At 38.4% G+C, this 26,993-nt stretch overlaps 1 protein-coding gene across 10 annotated transcripts in view; it reads right to left on the reverse strand.

Annotated features, from left to right (window-relative positions):
- Positions 1-26,993, reverse strand: part of ATP2B2 (ATPase plasma membrane Ca2+ transporting 2) — a 681,398-nt gene that overhangs the window by 552,548 nt on the left and 101,857 nt on the right. For all 10 annotated transcript variants that reach the window (XM_074198571.1, XM_074198568.1, XM_074198575.1 and 7 more), the window contains exon 2: positions 12,271-12,322. The gene's annotated coding sequence lies outside the window, so the exon portion shown is untranslated. The remainder of the gene's footprint in view (positions 1-12,270; positions 12,323-26,993) is intronic.

The raw sequence follows: 26,993 nt of genomic DNA on the forward strand, positions 1-26,993 counted from the left end.
CTTTGGAAAAATAGGGAAAGATGGAACTCTGCCTAACTCTTTCTATGAAACCAATATGATGCTATTACCTAAATCAGGAAGAGTTAAAATGGAGAAAGAAAATTGTAGACCTATCTCCCTGATGAATATAGATGCAAAAATCTTAAATAAAATCTTAGCAAAACAATTACAACAAGTTATGACTAGGATAATACATTATGATCAAGTAGGATTTATTCCAGGAATGCAGGGTTGGTTCAATATTAGGAAAACTGTTAGTATACTCAATTATATCAACAACAAACCTATCAGAAATTATATGATCATATCAATAGATGCTGAAAAAGCTTTTGACAAAATACAGCATCCATTCCTACTAAAAACACTAGAGTGTAGGAATAAATGGACTGTTCCTTAGAATAATTAGCAGTATCTATCTGAAACCATCAACAAGCATTATATTCAATGGAGAGAGACTAGAGGCATTCCCAATAAGATCAGGGGTGAAACAAGGGTGTCCATTATCACCACTACTATTCAATATTGTATTAGAAATGTTAGCTTCAGCCATTAGAGAAGAAAAAGAAATTGAAGAAATTAGAACTGGGAAGGAAGAGACAAAATTCTCACTCTTTGCAGATGACATGATGGTCTACCTAGAGAATCCCAAGAAATCATCCAAAAAAAGTACTAGAAACAATTAGCAATTTTAGCAAAGTTGCAGGTTATAAAATAAACCTTCATAAATCCTCAACTTTTCTATATATGTCTAGCAAGATACAGCAGGAAGAGCTAGAAAGAGAAATCCAATTCAAAGTAACCTCAGATAATATAAAATACTTGGGAGTCTATTTGCCAAGACGGACTCAGAAACTTTTTGAAAACAGTTATAAAACACTTCTCACACAAATTAAATCAGATTTAAATAACTGGGCAAATATCAACTGCTCATGGATAGGTAGAGCTAATATAATAAAAATGACAATTCTACCAAAACTAAACTATCTGTTTAGTGCCCTACCAATCAAAATTCCAAAAAATTACTTTAATGAGTTAGAAAAAATTGTAAGTAAATTCATATGGAGAAATAAAAAGTCAAGAATTTCCAGGAGCTTAATGAAAAAAAGTACAAAAGAAGGTGGTTTAGCCCTACCTGACCTAAAATTATATTATAAAGCATCAGTCATCAAACCTGTTTGGTATTGGCTAAGAAATAGAGTGCTGGACCAGTGGAACAGACTAGGTGTAAAAGCAGGAGATAATTATAGTAATCTGCTGTTTGATAACCCCAGAGTCCAGCTGTTGGGATAAAAACTCCATTTTTGATAAAAACTGCTGGGATAATTGGAAGTTAGTATGGAAGAAACTTAAATTAGACCAACACCTAACACCCTTTACCAAGATAAGATCCAAATGGTTACAGGACTTAGACATAAAAAACAATACTATAAGCAAATTAGACGATCAAGGACTAATTTACCTGTCAGATCTATGGAAAGGGGAGCAGTTTATGACTAAGGAAGAGTTGGAGAAAATCACCAAAAACCAATTAGATTATTTCAATTACATTAAATTAAAAAGCTTTCCACAGATAAAACTGCTGTAACCAAGATCAAAAGAAATGTAGTAAATTGGGAAGCAATCTTTACAACTAATGATTCTGACAAAGGACTCATTTCTAAAATATACAGAGAACTGAGTCATATTTTTAAAACAAAAAGCCATTCCCCAATTGACAAATGGTCAAAGGATATGCAAAGGCAATTTACAGATGAGGAGATGAAAGCAATCCATAGCCATATGAAAAATTGCTCTAAATCATTACTTATTAGAGAAGTGCAAATTAAAGCTTCTCTGAGGTACCACCTCATACCTCTCAGACTGGCCAATATGACCAGAAAGGATAATGATCATTGTTGGAAGGGTTGTGGGAAATCTGGGACACTATTACACTGTTGGTGGAGCTGTGAACTCATTCAACCTTTCTGGAGAGCTATTTGGAACTACACCCAAAGGGCAACAAAAATGCGCATACCCTTTGACCCAGAAATACCACTACTGGGTCTATACCCTGAAGAGATGATGAAAAAGGGTAAAAACATCACTTGTACAAAAATATTTATAGCAGCCCTGTTTGTGGTGGCAAAGAATTGGAAATCAAGTAAATGTCCTTCAGTTGGGGAATGGCTTAGCAAACTGTGGTATATGTAGGTCATGGAACACTATTGTTCTATTAGAAACCAAGGGGGATGGAAATTCAGGGAAGCCTGGAGGGATTTGCATGAACTGATGCTGAGTGAAATGAGCAGAATCAGAAAAACACTGTATACCCTAACAGCAACATGGGAGTGATGATCAACCTTGAAGGACTCATTCATTCCATCAGTGCAACAATCGGGAACAATTTGGGGCTGTCTGCAGAGGAGAGTGCCATCTGTATCCAGATAAAGAGCCATGGATTTTGACAAAGTTCAAGGACTATTCCCTTTATTTTAGGGGGAAAAAACAGATATCTTATTGTCTGATCTTGTTACCTCTTAGACTTCTTGTCTCTTCTTTAAGGATATGATTTCTCTCTCATCACACTCAATTTGGATCAATGTACAACATGGAAACAAAGTAAAGACTGACAGATTGCTTTCCGTGGAGAGGGTGGGGGGAGGAAAGTAAGATTGGGGGGAAAATTGTAAAACTCAAATAATAGCTTTAATAAAAATAAATTTTAAAAAAACTACAAAAAGAGTTTTAGAACAAGAAGACATCATTTCATCGAGCAATCATAAAGGCTAACAATAGGTACACACAGAGTTTGTCAAATAAAGTTGAACACATTTTACCTCTGGATGGAAACAGCTAAGATAGAAGGTGGGAGAGAAAATGTCCTTTACAAATGATAAACACAGGAAATCAGTTAATAGTATGTCAACAGAGAAGATATGAACAAATAGCTGAGTGACATGGAGTTCTTTGTGTAAATAGAGAGAGGATTGAACTGCAACTTAAGACAAGGCCATTGGTCCACAAATTACCAAAGAGTTATTTATACTTAAGAAGCCCAACTTGGCAATCAATGTTCACTATGCAAGGAAATGGTAGAAATTGTGTACTATAGTGTACAGGCCATGAAATCTTAGTACCTACCAAATACCTTGCAAGATATAACCTAACAGGGAGGCTAGATGGCACAGTGGATAGAGCACCAGCCCTAGAGTCAAGAGTACCTGAGTTCAAATCTGGCCTCAGACAGTTAATAATTACCTCACTGTGTGGCCTTGGGCAAGACACTTAACCCAATTGCCTTGCAAAAACTAAAAAGATATAACCTAACACCTAAAATTATAAGGCAGCTAGATGATATAGTTGATAGAGCTAGAGAGGAAGTCATCTTCTTGGGTTCAAATCTAGCTTTAGACACTTACTAGCCATGAGACTCTGGACAAGCTATATTAACTATGTTTGGCTCAATTTCCTCATCTATTAAATGAGCTAGAAAAGGAAATGGCAAATCATTCCAGTATCTTTGCCAAGAAAATTGCAAAAAGGGGTCACAAAAAGTTGGATATGACAGAAATGATGATCAACCAAAAACAGCAAACTAAAATTATATATCAGAATCTTAACTATTTTTCTTGGGCTAACAGATAACCAAACCTCACAATACAAACATCAACAGTAATACTAATAATGAAAATATCAAATATTTATATAGTGCCTTGAAGTTTGCTATGTGCTTACAAATATTACTCATTTGATTCTTACAACAGCCCTGGAGAAAAAGTACTATTTTATCTTCATTCTACAGAGGAGGAAACTGAAGGAGATAAAGATTAAGGTGACCTGGCCAGACACAAAGAAGTATCTGAGCTTGGATTTGAAGTCAAGGTCCTCTGCACCACCACCTAGATAGACTATCTTGGAAGCAGATCATTTTCACAGATTTAACTGTTGGGCAACAATCCCTTAGATATGATAAAACTGGGGCAACTAGGTGGCGCAGTGGATAAAGCACTGGCCCTGGAGTCAGGAGTACCTGAGTTCAGATCCAACCTCAGACACTTAATAATTACCTAGCTGTGTGGCCTTGGGCAAGCCACTTAACCCCATTTGCCTTGCAAAAACCTAAAAAATAAAAATAAAAATAAAAGAATGTATGGATCAAACAATAAATTAAAGAAAGAATTATTATTTTAAAAAGATATGATAAAACTGGTCCCCTCAAACTTGAGCATATTAATAGATACCACCCTACCAAATATTTACAATCTTCAAGCTACATGGAATGAAGAGCTTTCAAAATATAAAAGCCAAATGGAGATGAATAAAAACATTTGGGACCAGAATGAGGTACATATTGTCACTGTTGTTCTGTCTACTACTGAAATTGTACTAAAGTTGCTCTGGAATGAGCCTACAGAGGATGTACTTATAATCAAGCAACTTAGTCAACTATAAAAAAAAATCAGTTATTTCATCCACTTGGGCTATATTTGACAGAACATTAAATATTTTATAAAGAATAAGCTAGTTATTCATCCTACAACTGTTTCTAATTGAATCACATCAAAAACAAGGAAATATTAATAACTATCATTTATGTATCACTCAAACTTTTCCAAACTCTTGACATATACTATCTCCTTTTAACCTCCTAATAAATCTATGATAAGGATTAACATTTTCTAGGTGTGTGTGTGTGTGTGTGTGTACACACACACATATATGTATATATATGTATCCCCTGATCTTCCCAGTCTTAATTCTAGTTAAGATTTACATCTCTCACCCAGGCTATTTTGCAATAACCTTCCAACTGGTCCCCATATTCCAATCCTTTATCTGCTCAGCTACCAAAGCACAGTAACATCCCTGTACAAGGAACTCCCTGTTTTCTGTAGGATCAAAACTTGATTCATCTCTTTGGAATTTAAAACTCTTTAAAACCTGGTCCATTCCCACATTTCCAGCCTTCCTCCTCCATGTACTCTACTATCCAGTTATACTGCCCAATCCTTTTCCAAACTTCCTTCAAAAATCAACTCAAATCCCAAATTCTTCAGAGGACCTTTTCTAGTCTTCCCTTATGACTCTAGGGAAGATTCTTTTTAGTCTCTCCAGATGCTAATGATTTCCCTTTCCCTAATACCTTCATAGATTCTATCTATTTCTTATATGTAGGTAGATATTTGAATGTTTCTCCCAATTGAGAATGAACAGTCCTTGAGAGCAGGATTTTTGTTGTTGCTCTTAGTGTTGTATTTATTTGACTTTCTTTGCATCTCCAGTGAAGAGCATGTAGGAAGGCCTTAATAAATGGTTATTGACTAACTGTCCTCATTTTATATATAAGAAAAGTGATATTTGAAGAATATTTAGAATCTGAAGAAATTGTATGAAGAGATCAGAGCTACCAAGACAGAGGAAACTGTCCACCATTGTAGCCTACTGTCTACTACATGACCAATGGTAAATAGAAGAAATAAGCATAACATTTCTATGCATTAAAGAGCAGAAAGATGATCAATGATTCAGTATATTAATATTAATTATTTCAATATATTAATTGTAGTTTTGTCAGGATGAAAAAGCCCTTCACTGAGAGAGATCAAAGCTACTCTATCACTTATAACCTGAGATGGCTGCCTAAGGTCCAGTGGCACACAGTTAGTAAATGTCAGAGGTAACATTTGAACCTGGAACTTCCCTATTCCTGGTCAAACATTCCTTCACTATATTGGGGTTTTTGTTTGTTTGGTTGGTTGGTTTTTTGCAAGGCAATAGGGTTAAGAGATTTGCCCAAGGTCACACAGCTAAATAAGTTTTAAGTGTCTGAGGCTGGATTTGAACTCAGGTCCTTCTGATTCCAGGGCTGGTGCTCTATCCACCATACTACCTAGCTGCTCCTCCTTTGCAATGGATCTCTGAGTAGACAGATATTGGAACAAAAGATATTCTTATCTGACAATTATAACCTTACTTGAAAGTTCTCACAGTTTGATGAGGTATAACTGTTGGGGGAAGGAGGAGAGAGAATCACAAAATACATATACACATATGTATATGTGTGTGTGTATATATACATTATATATATGTGTGTGTGTGTGTGTGTGTGTGTGTGTGTGTGCTGCCCTATATGAATGATGATACACAATTTTTAGACATTTACCCAAATGACTTTTATTCATCTTGCACAACTCAACTATAAATTTGTTCATCAATCCCTCCTGAAAGTTCAGAACTGAGTGAAATTCTTTTCTGCCAAATGAACCCGTCTGTCACCAGTGAAGATAATACTCACTTCCCTAGCTCTTTCATACACTGATTTTGCTGTCGGTCTTTGTTATGTGATCACGTAGGCAATTTTAAAAGTTAGTGACATTACTGGGTAGAATGCCAGTCCTGGAATCAGGAAGACCTGGGCTTGAGTCTTGCCATGGTAGAAAGAATTCTGATTCTTAGGATCACAGGACCTGAGTTTAAATATTACCTCTTATGCTTAATACCTAAGTGACCTTGGGCAAGTCACTTAATGTTAATGAACCTCAGGTTCCTTATGAGTAAAAGGAGGAATTTGAATTAAAAAACCTCCTTCTTAACTCCAGATCCAGGATACACTTATCCTAAACATACTAGTAATATATTCTGGGGCAAATTCCTTCTCAGTGCAATTTCTCATACTACAGATTATAGGCAAAGGGGAAAGGGAAAAGAAATAAGAATTTATATTTGTTGTTATTCAATCATTTTTAGTCTTTTTTGTCTTGGTTCTGTCTTGGCAAAGATACTGCAGTGATTTGCCATTTCCTTCTCCAGCTCATTTTACAGATGAAGAAACTGAGGCAAACAGAACTAAGTGACTTGCTCAGGGTCACACAGTTAGTAAGTGTCTGAAGCCAGATCTGAACTCAGGATGATGAGTATTCCTGACTACAAGCCTGGCACTTTACTACAGTGCCACTAACTGCCCATAAGCATTTATATACTACCAATGAAGGGCCTGGAACTGTACTAAGCATTTTTCTCCTTCCTCTGCACCACACTACCTATAATCTTAGATTTTCAAAAAACCCAGCAACTCAGAAGTCAACCCATATTTATGAGGCAAGAATTTCCTGTATAACATTTTTTTCCATTTTAAAATTTATTTATTTAAAATTTTACAATTTTTCTCTTAATTTCATTCCCCCACCTCCCTAGAGAAGGCAGTCTGTTAGTCTTTACATTGTTTCCATGGTATATACATTGATCTAAGTTGAATGTGATGAGAAGAAATTATATCCTTAAGGAAAAAAATAAAGTATAAGAGATAGCAAAATTACATAATAAGATAACGGTTTCTCTATAGCATTCTTGATGAACAATCATTTAGTAGCTGCTTGAACATTCTCATGGTAGGAACTTGCTATTTCCCAAGGCAACTCATTTCTCAAATCTTGAAGTAGTATAGAAATTTAAAGGGGTGCCTCTTTCAGAATGACAAAAGTGTAGGTTCCAAAAGGAAGGGATAGAAACAATGTGAGTCTTTAAGTAGCTGATCTGCAAAACCAGGAAAGCAATAGAGAAAACATACTTGTAACCAGAATATAGATCACCTAGGTACCTTGCTTACCAGTCTTATTTGCAGAGGGCCAAAAGAAAAGACATAAGAGTTAAACTGAGAAATTCTGAAGTCCAAAGCTATTTGGTGAATATTGAGCAAATGGCCATAGCCTGCAGAGATAAAGATGCAGGAAATGTACTGGGAGGTCCCCACAAGTTAAAGCAAGAACTCTCACTGAAGGGATCTATCCTCGAACCAGAAAGAGATGTCAAAAAGGAAGACATTATAGCTTTCTGCACTTCTACCTGCTTCCTGAAAAGGAGAAAAACACTCTATGAGCCCCTCTGAGGCACTAAAAATAGAATAACTTCTGTCAAACTTGGGCTAAGAGCCTCTGCCCTTTCTGAAACATTACTCTAAACTGAGAGCCTCAGCTGAGTCAGACATAAAGTGTCAGAGAACACAGCTTCCATCAAGGAGTAAGTCTAATTGACCCAAGGAACAGCTCATCCTATCCCATCCTAACAAGAAAGTGGAAGTTGAGGGAGATCAGTGTATCAGCCTTTCCTATTGAAATGCTTTATCCCATGAGCACTAGTCCAAACCATCTCAGCCCAACAGCTACGCCCTGTAGTGAATTTGTGTACTGTGGTTTCATACTGAAAAGACTCTGAGTACCCACAGTTACCAAGGCAGAAGGGACAGCAAGGGACAATTTCAGAGTTCTTAATTGCTTCCTCTACAAGTGTTCACTACCGGTGCACTTCAGAGTATACTTTCAGTTTGTGCCCAGATTCCTCCTAGTCTCTTTCTCAGACATGATTTGTAACTACTACTCTTACTATTCCATTTGGCTAAAAACCTTGAAGAGTTCATTCAATCTACTCAATAAACATTAATGGAAGCACATTGGTGAGAGCTTAACTCACAAGGGTTATCGCAAAAACAGGATATATCGGTTGCTTCAATGGAGAACTACAACCACATACAAGTTGATAGGGAGAGAATGACTTCAGATGGTAATTCTACTTTAAATATAAGCCATAATTGCAATTGAACTTCCTTTTTTGAATAGATATTAATATAACTATTCTTAGACTGAGTCAAAAATCTTTTTTTTTTGAGTCAAAAATCTTAATCCCTCTTTCTTCCACATAGGGATCCCAATTCTATCTTCAGTGACCAAACTAAAAAGGCTAATTTCTCTTCACTAAGAATCTCCTGTAGAATTCATTTGATCTGAGTCTCAGGTCTTTTTTTCTCCTCTCCATAACACCTGTGTTGTAGACAACCTTCCTAAGATGAGTCACTACCTATGAGATGGGGAGACCCCACAAAGTACCTGGAAAGAACAGACACTCTAAACTGAATGACTGTACCCTAGAGAGAGCTCTGTCAGCCAGCCTGTCATCCCTTCCTCTAGCTGAGGCAAGTCTGGGAGACACAGTCAGAGATAGAGGGAGCTGAGTCCAGAAAGTATAAGGGATTTAGAGTTTGGTCCCAGTTCTGCCACTCACTGGCTGTGTGACCTTGGGAAAATCACCTCCACTCTCTGTGCTTTTCTTTCTTTTTGCTGTCAAATTCTTGCCCTGCCTCCTCCACCAAGTTGGGAGGGAGGATCCAGTAAGATGGGAGATGAGATAGCAGTTTGAAAAGCCAGAGATGTGCGTAGGGTGGTAGCAAGAGCTCCTTGATGTGTCTTCGAGGAGATATTTTTATCTTCAGTAACTACTTTACATGGAAACTCCCTATAAAATCTTGACAGTTTCTCCCAGTATAGAAATCCCTCCCATCACTTCATGATTTCTTCCTTAGTCATCCAGCGGTGTGATGAGGACATGGCTCCAGGGTAGACAGTCTTGCCCAGGAAGGAGAGGGATAGAAAGATCCCTTTACATAGTAGTTGTGTGATCTTGGAAAAGTAGCTTAAACTTTATAGAGAAGGAGGAAAGCTGCTTGAGTTGAGGGAGTTCTCCATACCAATGAAATCAGTCCCTATTATTGTCCTACAACACTTGACTATGATAGGGAAGTCCCCAAGACCATGCCTCTGCAGCACAAAGTCTGGAAGGTGTGATCAGACTGGAAAAACCCAGAGTATGGGTCTGTCACCCTACTGGAGGAACAACTTAGTGAAGCCCCAAAAGGTTAATAACAGTGAGAGTCTCAGGGGCAGCTAGGTGGCACGATGGACAGAGCACAGGCCTTGGACTCAGGAGGACTTGAGTTAAAATTTGGCCTCAGACACTTAATAATTACCTAGCTGTAGGACCTTGGGCAAGTCACTTAACCCTATTGCCTTGCAAACACCCCCCCAAAAAAAAATCACAGTGAGAGTCTCACATGTCTCCCAGTACATGGAAAGAACACAGGCCACTGTCAGGAAAAAATTCCCTAACAATGAAGCTATATCCAAACAGAATGAGTTCAAGCAGAGGCTAGATAACCATAGATTTAAAGCTAGAAAGGACATTAGAGGCCATCTGGTGCAATCCCCTCATTTCATAAAGAAGGAAACAGACTCAGGAAAGTACAGGGACTTACAGGAAAACAGAAATAACAATTGCAGAGATTGAAACTGAGCCCAGGTTCTATGGCTCCAAATTCTGTGTTCTTTCCACTCTGATTGTCACCTCTATGTTGGCCTAGAAACCCCTAGGGATAAGCTTCCATCCTCTCAATTGCCCTATCTCCCAAGCCTGAGATGTTGTTGTGAGTGGTTTGATGGTAGTGTCAAACTCAGACAGAAAATGGGAAATGTGGAGCAGCTAGGTGACACAGTGGATAGAGCACCGATGCTGGAGTCAGGAGGAACTGAGTTCAAATCTGACCTCAGACATCTAGCTGTGTGACCTTGGTCAAGTCACTTAACTCCACTGCCTTGTTAAAAAAAAGAAATTGGGAACTCTACTTGAATATTGATTTAGAAAATCTTATATAAACATTATTTTTGTTCTATTGTGTTTTTAGGAGGCAACTAGGTGGCTCAGTGGATAGAGTACTAGGCCTGAGGTCAGGAAGATCAGTCAAATATAGTCTGAGATACTTAATAGCTATGTGACCCTGGACAAATCACTTAATCTTTGTTTACCTTAATCCACTGGACAAGAAAATGCCAAACCACTACAATATTTTTGTCCAGAAATCCCACAATATCCATGGTGTCATAAAGAGTCAGACACAACTGAACAACAAAAAAATTATATTTTTATTTACTTTGGTAAATAATTCTGGATTAATTTTAATCTGGAGGGGAGAGTGTTATAATGCTGCCACAAAATACCATATTTGACCCTCTTCTCTAGATGACCTCAGTAAAACTTATTTTCATCATTCAATTTAACAAATATTCATTAGATGCTCACTAAGTACAAAAGAAATCCAACATCATTATCCAAAACATGAGAGAGAACAGACCTAGAAATGTATGGATTGAAATTTATTCTGGTACAAAGATCAATACCATATTTTGACTTCCTCTAGATCATAGGATCTTAAGGAACCTGGCAGACTTTCCCATCCAACTTCTAAATTCTGCAGTGAAGGAAGAAACAAATTCAGAGAAATGAAGGGACTTGCCCAAGGTCATACAGGGACTTAGCAGCAGGACTTCAATGAGGGTTCCCTTCTCCCAAATCCAATCCCAGGGCTCTACTGAAGGACTTAAAGAAATCATCTTCTCCAGGCTCCCATTTCCTGCTCTCTGAAATGCTAGGGCTGGACTAGCTGGCCAGCACTGGCAATTCTGTGATTCTATAAAGCCTTTCCTACTACACCCCATAAAGATTTCCATCTGGAAAGTTAACAATATCATCCTTCTTAAATAATCATCTAAATTTTAAAGACTTAAAATAAAAGACTTCAAGAGCCATCCCAATTTCTTTCCACATTTGATTCCCAACTAGGTAAGATGCCCCCCCCCAAAAAAACAGTCTTAAGAAACTAACACTAGCACAGCCAAAAAAATGTATCTACTCTGTTCTACTTTTAAGTCTGTTAAAGGGAATGTGAGGAACTTGGCTGCTGACAGCAAGGAGGATTTTCAATGAGGATAAATAATGCAATGGTCCATGGACTCCAGAGACTCACAGGAAACTGAGAAGGCCTGTTTGACAGATATTGCAGGGAAGATTGCCCATCCAATACTTGAGAAAAAATGGTCATGATTAGGCCTCACCAAAAATGGTTAAGTCAAACTGACATGACGATCTCTATTCCTCAGTATCAGAGCTCCCCCCTCACTTTCTGCCACAGCCCTCCCTTCCACCTATCAGCACAATGTCAAAGCTAACCTATGCTAGGTTCCTTTCTCCTCTCCCTCTGCTACAGATAATCTGATAAATCAATTCTTACCAGAGCGTAAATGGGTAATGGTGATATAACATTACCCAACCCAGATTTGCAGAAGCTTTTAGTGACTCTAGGGGTAGGATTTGGAGCAGGGGTAGGTAGGTAACAGGCTAATGGAGGGTTGGGAGATATTTTTAAACTCCTCCCAAATCACACCCAAAGTGGTGAACACCACCTACTCTGCCTATGTCAAGGGCCAAATCCAGTACACCCCCTAAGAAAATTCATCTTCTCTAATGCTTCCAGAATTCTTCTAAAATTTTGATTTCTTCCAGATCTTGGTCAATTTTTTTGCTCAAGCAAAGAATGAAGTCTTGTGTTCAGAATGTGCAAAGTTTTTACAAAGAAAACTGAGTTTGTTTTGACTTATGATGGATTTCTAGGAAACAGAACCTTTAACTCACCTGCTGAATTGGCTCTTTCTCCAATATGTCCAATCTCTAGATGCACTGCAACCTGAAACAAGAAGGCAGAGACTGTGTCACTGGGAGGGAGCTCCTCAGACCGATTCCTTTTTTTCATTTTTTCATTCATTCATTCTACAAGCACTTATTAAATACTGATTAGCTGCCAAGTCAGTGTGGATATAATAACAAATAAGACATCATCCCTGATCTCAAAAGCTTACAAAGCAATAAGAGAGAGCAAAGAAATGTAAATGAGTAATTACAATGATTCACTTTAACTCAACAAGCTCTTATTAAGCTCCTACTAAGTTCGAGGCACTGAAATGGACACAAGAGATACAAAAATAATCAGTCCCTAACCTCAAGGAGCTTACCTTCTACATGGAAAGTGACTGGTGACATAGGGGAGCAAAATAAAGTCTGGCCTTGCTCAATTGAGAGCAAAGGATCTCTCACTTTAAAATGTTTTCACCAAGAGCAAAACTATATAGCCAATATCAGCTCATGTCAATGGTTTTAATATCACCATGATAATCTACACTTGCCCAGCATTTTACTGTGTGTTGAGGTTTCTTGTGTACATCATCCCATCCAATACCACTAACAACTCCATGAAATAACATGAGGGCCATTATTCTCATTTTAAATATGAGGCTCATCAGGTCTGAGTGACTTGTCCATAGTCACAATACTATTAAGTATGGGGGGGGGAGATTACAGGATCATGGGATTGAAAGGAGGAGGAATTATAGAAATCATCTACTCTAACCCCCTCATTTGAGAAACAGGAGACAAAAACCTAGAGAAAGGAAGTGATTTGTCTAAGATCATTCAGGAGGCAAGTTAACAGAGCCAGGACTGGAAGACAGGTTCTCTGACTCTAAATCTATGGACTCCTCTAGGAAGTCTTCAAGAAAAGACTGAAAAAGGGGTGGCTAGGTGGTACAGTGGATAGAGCACCGGCCTTGTAGTCAGGAGTATCTGGCTTCAAATCCGACCTCAGACACTTAATAATTACCTAGCCGTGTGGTCTTGGGCAAGTCACTTTAACCCCATTGCCTTGAAAAATCTAAAAGAAAAAAAAAGACTGAAAAGACTGAATTATGACATATATAGAAAGCATTCTTATTCATGAAAACCTGTGTGTGTGTGTGTGTTTGTGTGTGTGTGTGTGTGTGTGTGCGCGCAATTTTCAATTTCTCTTGGTTTCTTTCTCTTTCTCTCTGCCTCTCTCTGTGTCTCTCTGGCACTTTCTGTCTCCACTCTGTCTCTATCTCTATCTCTCTCTGTCTCTATCTGTCTCTCACTCTCATTAATAATTCTAAGTAGAATATGTGAGAAGATTGTACTGGTTTTTATAGGTTTAATTGAATTTAGAGCTAAGTAAGAATTTAGATATTATTTTGTCCAATGTTCTGATTTAATAGATAAGGAAACTGAGACTCAGGAAGGTTAAGTAATTTGCTGAAAGACATAAAGGCAGTAATGGTGGATTTTCCCTGCCTCTACTGTCAGAACTCAAACCCAATGCTCCCAGGACTCTTCCCATTATACCAAGGGTATTCTACTATATTGTATATGAGTTATTGTGTATATGTTCAGTGAACATAAAGAATATAGGATCTTTTCATGGGATTATGAGAACTGGAAGAACCATCAACAATTATTTCCTTCAACCCTCTCATTTTACAGATGAGAAACCTGAGGCCTAGAGAGGTTATGTGACTTATTCCAGGTCACACAGCTGGTCCTCAATTCCAGATTCAGTTCTCCTTGCTGACATTGACTCAGAGGTCATTAGTTCAAATCTTGGTCCTGCTATATATTACATTTATGAACTCTAATAATTCAACTAATCTCTCAGCCTCAGTTTCTTCTTCTCTTCAATGTCTCTTTTCTGTTTGGTTTTTTTGGAGAAAATCGGTATTGAATGACTTGCCCAGGGTAACATATTATGGGTCTGAGGTTGAGTTTGAATTCAGATCCACCAGGATCTGTATTCTACCTATCATAACACCAAGCTATCCCTTCTTCTCTTCAGTTTTAAACTAAAAAATCTTTTAAGATCTTGAGGATGACCACGACATGCTCAGATATGGATCTTGCAAAGATTACTTTGGCAAATATTGGGAAGATGAATGAGAGACTGGAGCAGAGAGGAGTAAGGATGTCATTACTATAATTCAGGTGAGATATGATGAGGACCCAAGAGTGATGACCCTTTTAGAGGAGAGAAGAAGAATGGATAAGACAGGTATTAAGAAGAAAGAAACAATAAGACTTGGCAATTGCTTGGCTACAGAATCCTAGGAAGAGTGAAGAAGCAAGAATGACTCCAAGGTGACAAACCAAAGTGAATAGAAGGACTATGGTGCCCTCAATAAAAATAGGGGAGTTGAAAAAAGGATCAAGTATGGAAAAAGATAACAAAAAGCAAGATTACAGGAGCAAAAACCAGGACAGAAAGTTGATGTTAGCAACAGAAAACAAAGTAGGTTACCCACTTATTATCAATATTACCCTGGATAATTCATTGAATCTCTGTGAATCTATTTCTCATAGTACTATTGTGAAAAAAAGTAGGTTTCAAATTATAAATCATCTTCTTTTTTAAGGTTTGCAAAGTACTTTACAAATATCCTCTCATTTTATTATTTCAACAACCTTAGAAATTAGATTAGAAATGAGAAAACTAAATCAGATGCTGATAAAGTGACTTGGCCAGTCTGGTGGATGGCTGAATCTGAACTCAGATCTTCCTGACTCAAGGTCCCTTTACATGTGATTATTGCTGTTGTAGTTGTTGTTGCAACTGCTACAAAAAGGATAAATAGGAACAACGTTGAGACTTATGCTGACTTGAAGTAGCACAAAAAGCAATGATTTTGTTGCTGCCCCTAGATTCATTTGCATGTTGAACAGAAACTTGGTGGGAGGTAATCCCATCACTCACACAACTCCTGGGATGTAGGTGGGGGATGAGTTGGAGGTGCAATCTCCTAAATGTATTATAGAGACACAGACTGACAAGAAACTTAACAGAAGTTCAATGAAATTTTCTAATTCCAAGTCCATTACTTTTCTAGGATCTAATACTTTGGAGGGGGATCAACACCAGAATAAAAATTGTCGAAAATAATAAATAAAAGACAATATAAAGACTTCTGCTAGTTTCCCCTGGCTAGTATGTGGCTCCCAGCCCTAAGCTATGCCTTTCCTTCTTTTTTTTTAAGGTTTGTTTGGGGTTTTTTTTGCAAAGCAATGGGGTTAAATGGGTTGCCCTTGGCCACACAGCTAGGGAATTATTAAGTGTCTGAGGCTGGATTTGAACTCAGGTACTACTGACTCCAGGGCCGGTGCTCTATCCACTGCGCCACCTAGCCACCCCCATGCCTTTCCTTCTTTACCAAGGAAGGGCTTACCAGTTACTACAACCTATCAGATGGCAACAAAAAGCAGGAAACTGGAAAAGACTGAATATTTCAAGACCTAATAGATAGTGGTAGAAAACAACTCAATAACTGAGCCAAGCCCAATACAATACAACAACATGAGCCCAGCCCAATACAATACAAAAAAGACAGAAGTCACAATACCTAGAATAGACAAAAGATGCAACATTAGAGGTGACACACAGTAGAAAGCAAAACAAAGATATCACTAGAGTCCATCTGGGACTACACAGCATTGGAAGAATGATTTGCCCTGGCAATGGGTTTCCAATGGGATGTTCCTCATGTGTATTCAGTGGTTCATGTATTTTTTTTAATATATGTAATCCCTGTTCACATGATTCTTTGTGAATTTGCCTTCACTTACAGATGCAGCAACCCATCTGTCCACTGATCTTTTCTTATCATTCCGACTGCTATGCTATTTGATTAAATGTCTTTTTAAAAATATTTTGATTACTATATTTTAATGTAGTTAATATTATGTTAATATGATATTTCAGTAGGTGGCATAATATTTCAACATATAAATATATTTCAATGCTATTCATTTCCTTTGTGAAAAAGAAAGGCAAAGAACTCCTAATGCTTCCTCTAGTTGGTTGGTAAAAGTCAATAAGTGGGTTGCTATTAATAAGCTATTATTTTGAACAGATGTTGATATATAAAATGTCTTAAAAATGATATCTTTTCTAAGGACTCACATAAGAGGGAATCCTGGGTATATTAATTATAAGAAAAATATGCACCATCCCAGAACATCTTGGACAGTTCCTTTTCTTCTTCTTCCTAAGAAGAAAACTGTCTGAGTTGAGCATTAACAAAAATCTATGATTTGGGGGTAATCTAAAGACAATAACATGTAAATGTTAAGTGAGCTCTCCCAAAATTTCTTTCAAGTATATCAGCACCTGGATAATACATAAAAGAGCTCAAACTCAGCAGACCACTGCCAGCAGGACCAAGAGGAAACACAACTAGTTTTCCCTTAATGGCATGTTAAAGAATGCCATGATTAATGTATAGTTATAACAAAAGATTGAACTGGAGAAAGAGAGCTTGAGACCAGGCAGGGAAAAAGCCCTACCATTCTTTAGCAAAATAAAAATGGTTCAAGCTAAAAAAAAAAAAAAATGCCATGGTAAGGAGTGGAAAGGACATGAGAGATAGTCAAGTCAAAAAGTCATAAAATAGGGGCAGCTAGGTGGCGCAGTGGATAAAGCACCGGCCCTGGAGTCAGGAGTACCTGGGTTCAAATCCGGTCTCAGACACTTAATTACCTAGCTGTGTGGCCTTGGGCAAGCCACTTGACCCCATTGCCTTGCAAAAACCTAAAAAAAAAAAAAAAAGTCATAGAATTTCAGAGTCAGAAGGGACCTGAGAGGCCATCTATGACATACATGATAAATGATAATCCGCCCTTTGTTTCAAGATTCCCATTGAGCTGAAAGTCACTACTTCCTGGGGCAGCTCAACCTAGCTTTTTAAAGGAATTTTAATTTTATATGGTAGGGAATTGGGAGCCATTGATGTATTTGAGGAAACTGAAACAATCAGAGAAACCTGTGCTTTAGGAAGACTAATCTGCAAAATATTTCCATAATAGTTATGTAATAAAAGAAAACAGACCAAACAAAAACAAACAAAAAAGAAATCTCCAGAAAAATAAAGCAAAGTATACGTCAATCTATATTCAAATACTATCAGTTCTTTCCTCTAGGAATGGATAGCATTCTTCATTATACATCCTTCAGAGTTGTCTTCGGTCATTGTATTGCTGAGAACAGATAAGTCATTCACAGCTGATCATCTTACAATTTTGCTATTATTTTGTACATAATACATTTCATTTTGCATCAACTCGTGTAAATCTTTTTGGGATTTTCTGAGAGCATACTGCTCACTGTCTTTATAGCAGAATAGTATTCCATCATAATCACTTATCACAATTTGTTCAGTCATTCCCCAAATGATAACCCATCCCAGTTTTGAAGGGAAAGAGTGAATCTCTAATTATCAGGAGCCCTAGGTTCATGTCTACCCTCAGTTACTTACTAGGTATGACCCTGGGCAAATCACTTAAACTTTCAGAACCTGTTCTCTCCTGACTAAAATGAGAATAATAGCCTCTGCACTTTGCATTTTAGAGTAGAAAATTAAAGTTCAAAGAGATGAGGTGATTTGTTCAAGATCACAAAGTTTAATAAAGCAGAAAAATCAGGAACTTAGCTCCAGATTTGGTGACTTTTCCACATCACCCCACTACCATTTTTGTCAGGTCCATCTGAACTTCACATACATGTAATCCCTTCTCTAGTCCCAATGGTGGACTCATCCTGGTTCTCTATCGTGTTCTGTCTACCTATACCTGGTCTTGAGTAACTTATCTATCCTTCTGGTAACTATTCCTTAGTTTTGACCTCCTGGCCTCCCTACCCTAGCCCTGTCCCATATGGTCATTAACCTTTTGATGACTAGGACAGAAACAAAAATAAGTAGTCTGGCCTAGGCTAGCCAATGATGTGTAGGGGAAGAATGTGTAGGGTTACGCCATTTTTATTTAATGAGTATTTACTTATTTATTATTTAATGAATGCTTTGCTTTTGCTCTGACCTGTCATTTAGGATCTCTGAGTCTCAAAGAGACTCACTCACTTCACCATGACATTGATATGTAGATAGCCGTAGTCTCAGGATCCTATTATGTGTGTACCCCCACCCCCATCCAAAGACTGGAAAGCTCATTCCTCTACCCCATAGAGCCAAGACTCATTATCATTCCCCCTTCACCCACCCTCAAGACTAGCCGTTACACACCTGTCAACAAGATACCTATGACCCATTTAGACTAGAGAATCAAGTCCTCAGGGTCTTCACAGACAGACCCAGCTCACCAAAAGTTTCATAGGCTTCTCCTGGAGGGGGGGGTGCAAGGTGAAATATTGATGAGCTATCTGTCCAGACTATTGAATTTTTAATTAGGGTAGAAAGGAGACCCCAGCCCCCTGATGTGAGGTATGGTTGAGGGGACCCAGGTTCTTAGATGTCGCCTTTGTTAAAATTTCATCTACATTAGTAAGCAGATGAAAGCCCTTCACTTGCATCGTTCTAGCTATAAATAAATAATTATAGCTCACATTTATATAATATTTAATAGTATGCAAAGCACATCTCTCATGACAGCACTGTGAGGTATGGAATGCAAATATTACATTGTTCCTGATGAGGAAACTGGAACTTAGAGAAGGGTCCCACATCTAAAAAGCCACAGATATCACTCCAACCCAGCTCATCTAAATTCAAGTCCCAGAATGCACAGGTACTTTTCTTTTCTTTCTACTCTCACGATAGTGCCTAAGTATCACCATCTTTGATAACCTGCAATATCATGGAATTCGATATTGAAAGACACTCAGGGACCACCTAGTCTAATTCATATTTGAAAAAGAATCCCAATTCTTAATCATTAAGAATTTATTAAGCACCTACTATATTCAGTCAGGGTGCTATTCCCTGGGAAGGCAAGACAAAAAAGAAATAGACTGTCCTCAAACTTACAATCTATCTGGGGAAGTCAATATGTACATATATTGGAGTAAACAAACAGGATTGTAGCAATAAGAAAGGAGTGATTTGCAAGCAGGAGTGACAGTCAATGAAAAAGGAACAAAAATGGAAGACGGTAAGCCATGTATGAGGAATAAGCCGTTTAGTCTGAGTGGACCATAAAGAATGTGCGACAGGAGATGAAGTGCAATAAGCAATATTCTTAACATGGAGTCCATGGACCATAAATACCAGTTCTGACAAGTAGAAACAGGGAAAAAATTCATCTTTATTTTACTATAATTGATTTTCTTTGTAATCCTCTGTATATCATTTCTTTTGTTGTTGTTGTTGTTTTGCAAGACAATGGGGTTAAGTGACTTATCCAAGGTCATACAGCTAGGTAATTGTTAAGTATCTGAGGCTGGATCTGAACCCAGGTCCTTCTGACTCCAGGGCTGGTGCTGTATTTACTGTGCCACCTAGCTGCCTCCTCTATATTATTTCTTAAAAAAAAAATCATAAGGCCAACTAGATGGTGCAGTGGATAGAGTACCTGTCCTAGAGTCAGGAAAACTCATCCTTTTGAGTTCAAATCTGGCCTCAACCACAATAACTGTGCTACTGGGCAAGTCACTTAACTTTATACATCTCAGTTTCCTCATCTGCAAAATGAGTTTGAAAAGGAAATGGCAAACTACTCTAGTATCTTTGCCAAGAAAATCTCATATCGGGGCATAAAGAAGAATCTGACATGACTGAAAAATGACTGAACAGCTATGAGAAATGCCCTCCACATCCAGAGGAAAAACTGGAGAGTCTGAATGCGTACTAGGTTCACTTTTTAAAACTTATTATATGGTTTTTCTTTCTTCCTCATTGTTTTTCCCCCTTAGTTCCAATTCCTCTTTCATAACATGACTAATATGGGAATATTGGGGCAGCTAGGTGGCAGAGTGGATAAAGAACTGGTCTTGGAGTCAGGAGGAAGGGAGTTTGAATACAGTCTCAAACACTTGCCATTTACTAGCTGTGTAACCCTGGACAAGTCACTTAACCCTGACTGCCTCACATCCGGACTATCTCCAGTCATCCTGTTTCATGTCTGGTCATTGGACCCAGATGGCTCTGTCAGAGAAAATGAGGCTGGTGACTTAGCACAATCCCCATCACTCAAATCCAGTTCACATGCTTGTCATGGAATCACCTCCATTATGTCATGATCTTCTTTGATAATGAAGGACAAACATCATCATCATCATCAATATGGAAATATGTTATACACAGCTATACATGTACAATTTTTACCAGATTGTTAACTGGCATAGGGAAGGGGGAGGGGAGGGAGGGTGGTAGAAAAATGTAGAACTCATAAACTTGCAAATGGATGAAAGATGAAAACTACCTTTGCATGTAATTGGGGAAAATAATAAAATGATAAAGAAACTTTTTTTTAAATGACTGAACAGGGGCGGCTAGGTAGCACAGTGGATAGAGCACTGGCCTTGGAGTCAGGAGTACCTGAGTTCAAATCCAGCCTTGGACTTAATAATTACCTAGCTGTGTGGCCTTAGGCAAGACACTTAACCCCATTGCCTTGTAAAAAAAAAAAAAAACTAAAATGACTGAATAGCAATAACCAAAAAATCATTCTGAAGAGCCCAGAGGCTTTTTTCAGACTTCCTAAAGGGTTCATGACCCAAGAAGGTTAAGGATCCTTTTATAAAAGGAGGCTGGGACCAAACAGAAAAGTTTGTGCTTGATCATATAGGTGAGATGAAGAAACACTGGTAAGAAATGTTAAAACACGAGTGTGAGCTCATTAACCATAGAATCACACTTTCAGATTTGGAAGGAAGCTCTCAGACCAGCTAGTTTTACTCATGCCCAAAAAGATATCCCCTCTAGTACAGCCTGTACAAATGAGCATTTGGTTTCTCCTTGAAGATCTCCAGTGCAAGGAAACACACTACCTATAATGGTGGGTAAATCTATTTTAGGAGAGCTCTAATCACATTACCATGTTTACTCTATCTGCTTCTCTGCGATCTGCACTGATCTTTCCTAATTCTGCCCCTTTGGGCTATATAGCAAGTCTGATCTGGCCCAGGAACCATGGGAACTCAGCAAGGCTGGGATAGGTTCTCTGAACCTAAGGACCACAGAGAGACTTGAATGCTATGAGTCAACTTTTCCAATTTCCCCATCCATCTGGCTGTGCCAGGTCACTAATGAGTATCAGCTGGCACTGACACTCAGGTCTAGAGATAGAGATTTGAGTGCCCTGCTTCATATAACTATGTCTAAATTTCATTCATTCACAAATTAAATATTAAGTGCCTTTCACATCAAATGTCCTGTGCAAAGCTCTGGGAGGCATCAAAGATCAATAAAATATGTTCCTAGGCCACAAAAACCTTCTACAAAAGCAGGTGAACAGTGACAGAACTTTGAAATTACAGAATTGCATGCGGAGTGGAGTTGCTAGGTGGAAGAGTAAATGAGCACTGAGCTTGGAAGTAAGAAGACTCATCTTCATGAGTTCAAATTCACCGTCAGACACCTATTAGCTACATGAGCCTGGGCAAGTCACTTAACCCTTTTTCCCTCATTTGTAAAATGCACTGGAGAAGCAAATGGCAAACCACTCCACTATCTTTGCCAAGAAAAGCCCAAATGGGGTCATAAAGAGTCAGACAGGACTGAACAACAACAGTACAGTATGAGAGAGAGGTAAAAGGAAATTTCTCTTCCTCCCTTTAAATGTCTATTTTTTTAATCAGAATTTCAAACTTAACATGTATTTAGTTTCTTCTCCATTGCAGAGTTCTTGCCTTAGAAACTCAGACAAGAATTCCCATCATGGAAGTGAAAGAGATCTAAGGGAAATGGTTCCATTCCCCCCAATCAGATTCCCCATTGAAGGGTACTGGGCCTTAGCCCCTTGTTGAGCCTGGAGCCCCATTTTTCCTTAATAACTTAACTTATAATGCATAGCCAAACCTTTTCCAAAACGGTGGCAATGAACCAGATCAGACTCAAGTCTATCTTTGCTCTAAAATAATGAAAAAAAAGTGCTTGCTGAGCAAATTAATCATATCAAAAGATTGCAGGGAAGTTTAAAAAAAAAGCTTCAACATGAATCCTTTGGAAAGCAAAGAAGTCTATATGCTTACTACAAATGAAACTTGCTTATTCATGGGAGTATATATGAATATATGAGTGTGATTTATAACTACACATACACACACACACACACACACACACACACACACACACACATAAATAAAGCATTCCCTATACATGTTGCATCCCCTCTATAGAAAGTAAGCTTCTTGAACGCAGGGACCATTTCCTTTTCTGGCTTTTGTATCCTCTAGAGCCATACATATAAGAGGTAATCAATAAATGTGAACTGAATTGTATTGACTTTGAAAACATGATGTAAATTAATAGAGGAAAAAAGTTTTAAAAAGGTAATTCTTTATGAAGAGATCTTCTGAGGAACATTTCAGTTCAACTGCTTTTATCTCTTCCCTTCCTGATACAAGTTTCTCCACTTTTGTCTCTCCTGGGAGGAAGTGAAGAGAACAATAACAAAAATCTCCCTATTGCCCCAGGCTGGAAAACAAAGGTCTTATTAGATAGTCATTTCCAAGAGAAACCACCTGCCAGAAGAACCAGTTGTTGAAAAATTACTCTGCAATCTAAATCCCCAGGAACTGATTATTTCAAGCTAACTCCAACTGAAGTCAAAATTCACAAAGTTCCCAGAACTCTCTGCCCTAGCCCAAAAGATGTGAACTCTTCAGAAGTTAACCTCCTCCCATAATCACATTACATCACAAAATGGCAGGAGGAAGAAGAGTTGAGAAAGATTGTTGCCCAATGCCTTTCTTCTGAAAGAGCTGAGGAGTCCAGCAGTCCACAAGCTCCATAGAATTCTCAGGAGAAGGTTAGGAATTAGTCTCCAAGGTCCCTTCTAGCCCTGAGATTCTATGAACCATGAACCACAAATGAGTAGAGGCTTAAGGGGTTTAGAGATTATCTGACACTCAGATCTGGATAGACATTCACTGAGGTCTTTGACTTTTTGTTTCTAAGTACAGCTCCATTTGGGGGCTCCAGGTGGCACTGGATAGAGTACCAAGCTGGGAGACAGGAAGACCCATCTTTCTGAGTTCAAATCCAACCTCAAACACTTAATAGCTGTGTCACCCTGGACAATCAAAACCCTGTTTGCCTTAGTTTTCTCATCTGTAAAATGAGCTGAAGGAATTGGCAAATCACTCCAGTATCTTTGAAAAGAAAACCCCAAATGAGATCACAAAGCATCAGACAAACTGAAATGACTAAACAACAAAAACAGCTTCATCTCTTGTCCAGTAATTAACCTATTAAAGTACAAAGGAAAACAATGTAGTCTTCTTTTAGAAATAAGTGATTTCTTTCCATGAGGAAGCCATACGTGTGTTAGCACGTTAGCAGAATTGTCATATAGTGGCATATAGGCCTTTGGACTTCGCTCAAGAGAGCCTACCTGTATTTGATAGAATTATCCTTTTAAGAAAAAAATTTACAAACCAGATGCAATGTTCTAACACATAGCACAGATTCTTCAGGCAAAAGTGATCATTCTCAGAGTGATGATATTCCTGGAGTGGATTGTAAACCTTCCTGGAACTCAACACAGTCACCTGCAATGCTGGCTAGCCCTTGCCCTGTTATTTCCATCTATTTTTAAGGATGAATGCAAATAGAGCTTGAGTTTCTTTGCTTATCAGGTTCTGTCATGCTCAGCAGGACAACAAAGGAAATGGAATTTTGAAATCAAATTTCAGTTGGATCCACCACTGAGAAATCCAAGATCATAGGATCATAGGTTGTAAAAGGAGTCTTGGAGATCATCTAATGCACCCTTCGTGTTTGACAGATGAGAAATTGCAGCCCCAAGAAGTGATGGGCCTAATATCAAACAAGCATGTTATTCTGGGCTGCATACACTCTGCCACCCTATGTAGCATTATTGAGAAATTATTGAGAGTTGATGGGATCTCTCTGACCCTCTGAATTCTCATTCAATTTCCCAACACAATAATAATAATAATAGTATCTTTGTTATTCACTCATACTCCTATAGCTTTTTAGTTTCTAAAGCATTTCCACCCTTTGAGATAGAATAAGTACTATCATCTCTATGAATAGACATAGAAAGGTTAAATAAATTGCCTGATCACACAGCAAAGCTTAGATGGCCAAATTGGATCATCTAATTCAAAGACCCAACATAGAGCAACCCAAGACAAGACTTTGCAGCACCTCTCTATGGAACCTCAGTGGATAGAATGCCAGTCTAGAGACAGGAAGATCTGAGTTCAAATGTCTGAGTCTGGCCTCAGACATTTAACTGTGTGACCTGGGGCAAGTCACTTCACACTGTTTGCCTCAGTTTCCTCATCTGTAAAATGAACTGAAGGAATTGGCAAACCAGTCCAGAATCTTTGCCAAGAAAATCCCAAATGAGATCACAAAGAGTAGGACACAATTGAAACATATGAACAATAACAAATGTTCTGTAGAAGACCTCAAAGTCAAGGCAATAGAGGTTTTTCTTACTGCCACCTAAGAAGAGACAAACATCTATGGAGGCAAAAGGAAGAGTATTTCCTAAGAGCTAAGGAAGAATTAAAAAAAAATATATATCCCCAAGTTCATATCTGATTCCTCTATAAAATAAGCTTCCTTGAATACCCAGATTAAGTCTTCTTATTCTTTGTGATACCTATCAGAGCTTACGCATAGTAAATGCCTCATAAATATTTGAGTGAATGAATGAATTGGGCAAACCCACAGAATGCCCCTGAAGCCACATTCAGATTCAGAGATGTAGAAATGCAGAAGTCCTGTCCATACATGTAAAGTGATTTGGAACATGGAAGAGAAGAAGTGTCCCAAATTTGAGTGATTAGAAAGGGACAATGCCCTTTTTGGATGGTGGCCAACTCTGCTACACTCTCCTGTTAGGAATGCCTTAGGTTTCCAGATTAATTTTCCTCATAAACTGGGATTTAAAGAAGATACCCCAAGGAAACTGGCCATCTGGGATATTGGAGGAGCACAGGATTGGGCTGAATAAATAAAGACAATTTGTTATACAGACATTCTGATGAAGTGATCTTTGTCCTGACTGCTCTGCCTCTGGAAGCTAAGTGGAAAGAAAAGTTCAGGAAAGGCTGTTTCTGTCCAGAAAGGTCAGAAGGAACAAGATCAACATGGATGACTGAAGGGCATCCTCTACCTCTTCTCCTCTATTCTATGCAGTATGGCAAGTGAAAAGTTGGATTGGTTTAGACACAAAGACCCAAGAACAAATCCCAGTGCTTCTCCTAAAGCTGAGGTGTGACCTTATCTCTCTTCTACCTCTTGTACCCAACAAGTTTCAGTGGTTCCCATTTTATGCTCCAAAGAAAAGCCATCTCCTTTAGGTGATATTGAGAGCTCATCACAAGATGGCTCAACCTTCTATTTCCAGTCTTATTTTACATAATCCCCTTCATGACCTCTGCATTGCAGACCAAATGGGCCTACTTCTTGTTCCCAATCTTCCACCTCTGTGCCTTCAAATAGACTGCCCCATCACACCATCCCATTCCATCCCATTCTTGGAGGGCTCCCCATGTTCATCTCTACTTCTCAGAATCTCTTCTTAAAATTTGTTCTCAAGACTCAGCTCAAGAACCACCTCCTACATAAAGCCTTTCTTCATCTCCCACCCACCTACCCACCCAATTATACAGTTATTTGCTTTTTATACATTTTGTATTGACTTCTCTGTGTTTGTGTTGTTCCATTATCACCACCATCAATACACACACACATACACACACACACACACACACACACACACACACACACACACACACACAAATACACAACTACCTCTTTGGAATAGAGTACTGTTTTGATTGTGTCTTTTTTATCTATTTTTTTTAAACTGTATCTCCCCATTTCATCCCTGTTTGAAGTGTAGCTTCAATCACTTGTGACCTGATCTCACTGCTGATGGACATGGTAGCTTGGATCTGCTCTAAATCTGAACTGAGCTTTTGGTAGATAATTTTGACAACTATATAAGATTGTTTGGATAGAGAAAAAGAAGAAATCAATAAGTACCAGCAGTTAAGGGACGCAGTAGATAGAGCACTGACCCTAAAGTCAGGAGGACCCGAGTTCAAATCTGAATTCAGACACTTAATAATTACCTAGCTGTGTGATCTTGGGCAAGTCACTTAACCCATTGCCTTGCAAAAAACAAAAACAAGAAAAGACTATTGGTACTACAATAGCGCAGGTAAGAGATGATGGAAGACAGCTGAACTAAGTGGGAAACTGGGTGAGTGGGAAGAGCCACAAAAAATGTTATGGAGGGAGAATCAACAGGACTTCATGAAGGAGTGTCTACAGGAAAGGTAAGGAAGAGGGAGAGGGAGCTTCTGGAATCATGAATTTGCATGACTATAAGGATGGAAATCCCCTCAATAGAAATAGGGAAGTCTGGAAGAAGAGTAAGTCTAGGAGGGAACATGATGGGTATTACTTTGACAATCATGAATATGAGTGCCAAGAGCCCGTGAGGCTAAGTGCCTAGTAAGTAATTGGTAATGTTGACCTAGAGTTCAGGAGAGATGTTAGCCCTGGTACATGGAATTTGGAATACATAAG

This window comes from Macrotis lagotis, chromosome 8 (assembly GCF_037893015.1).
Source record: "Macrotis lagotis isolate mMagLag1 chromosome 8, bilby.v1.9.chrom.fasta, whole genome shotgun sequence".
Taxonomy (NCBI): Eukaryota; Metazoa; Chordata; class Mammalia; order Peramelemorphia; family Peramelidae; genus Macrotis; species Macrotis lagotis.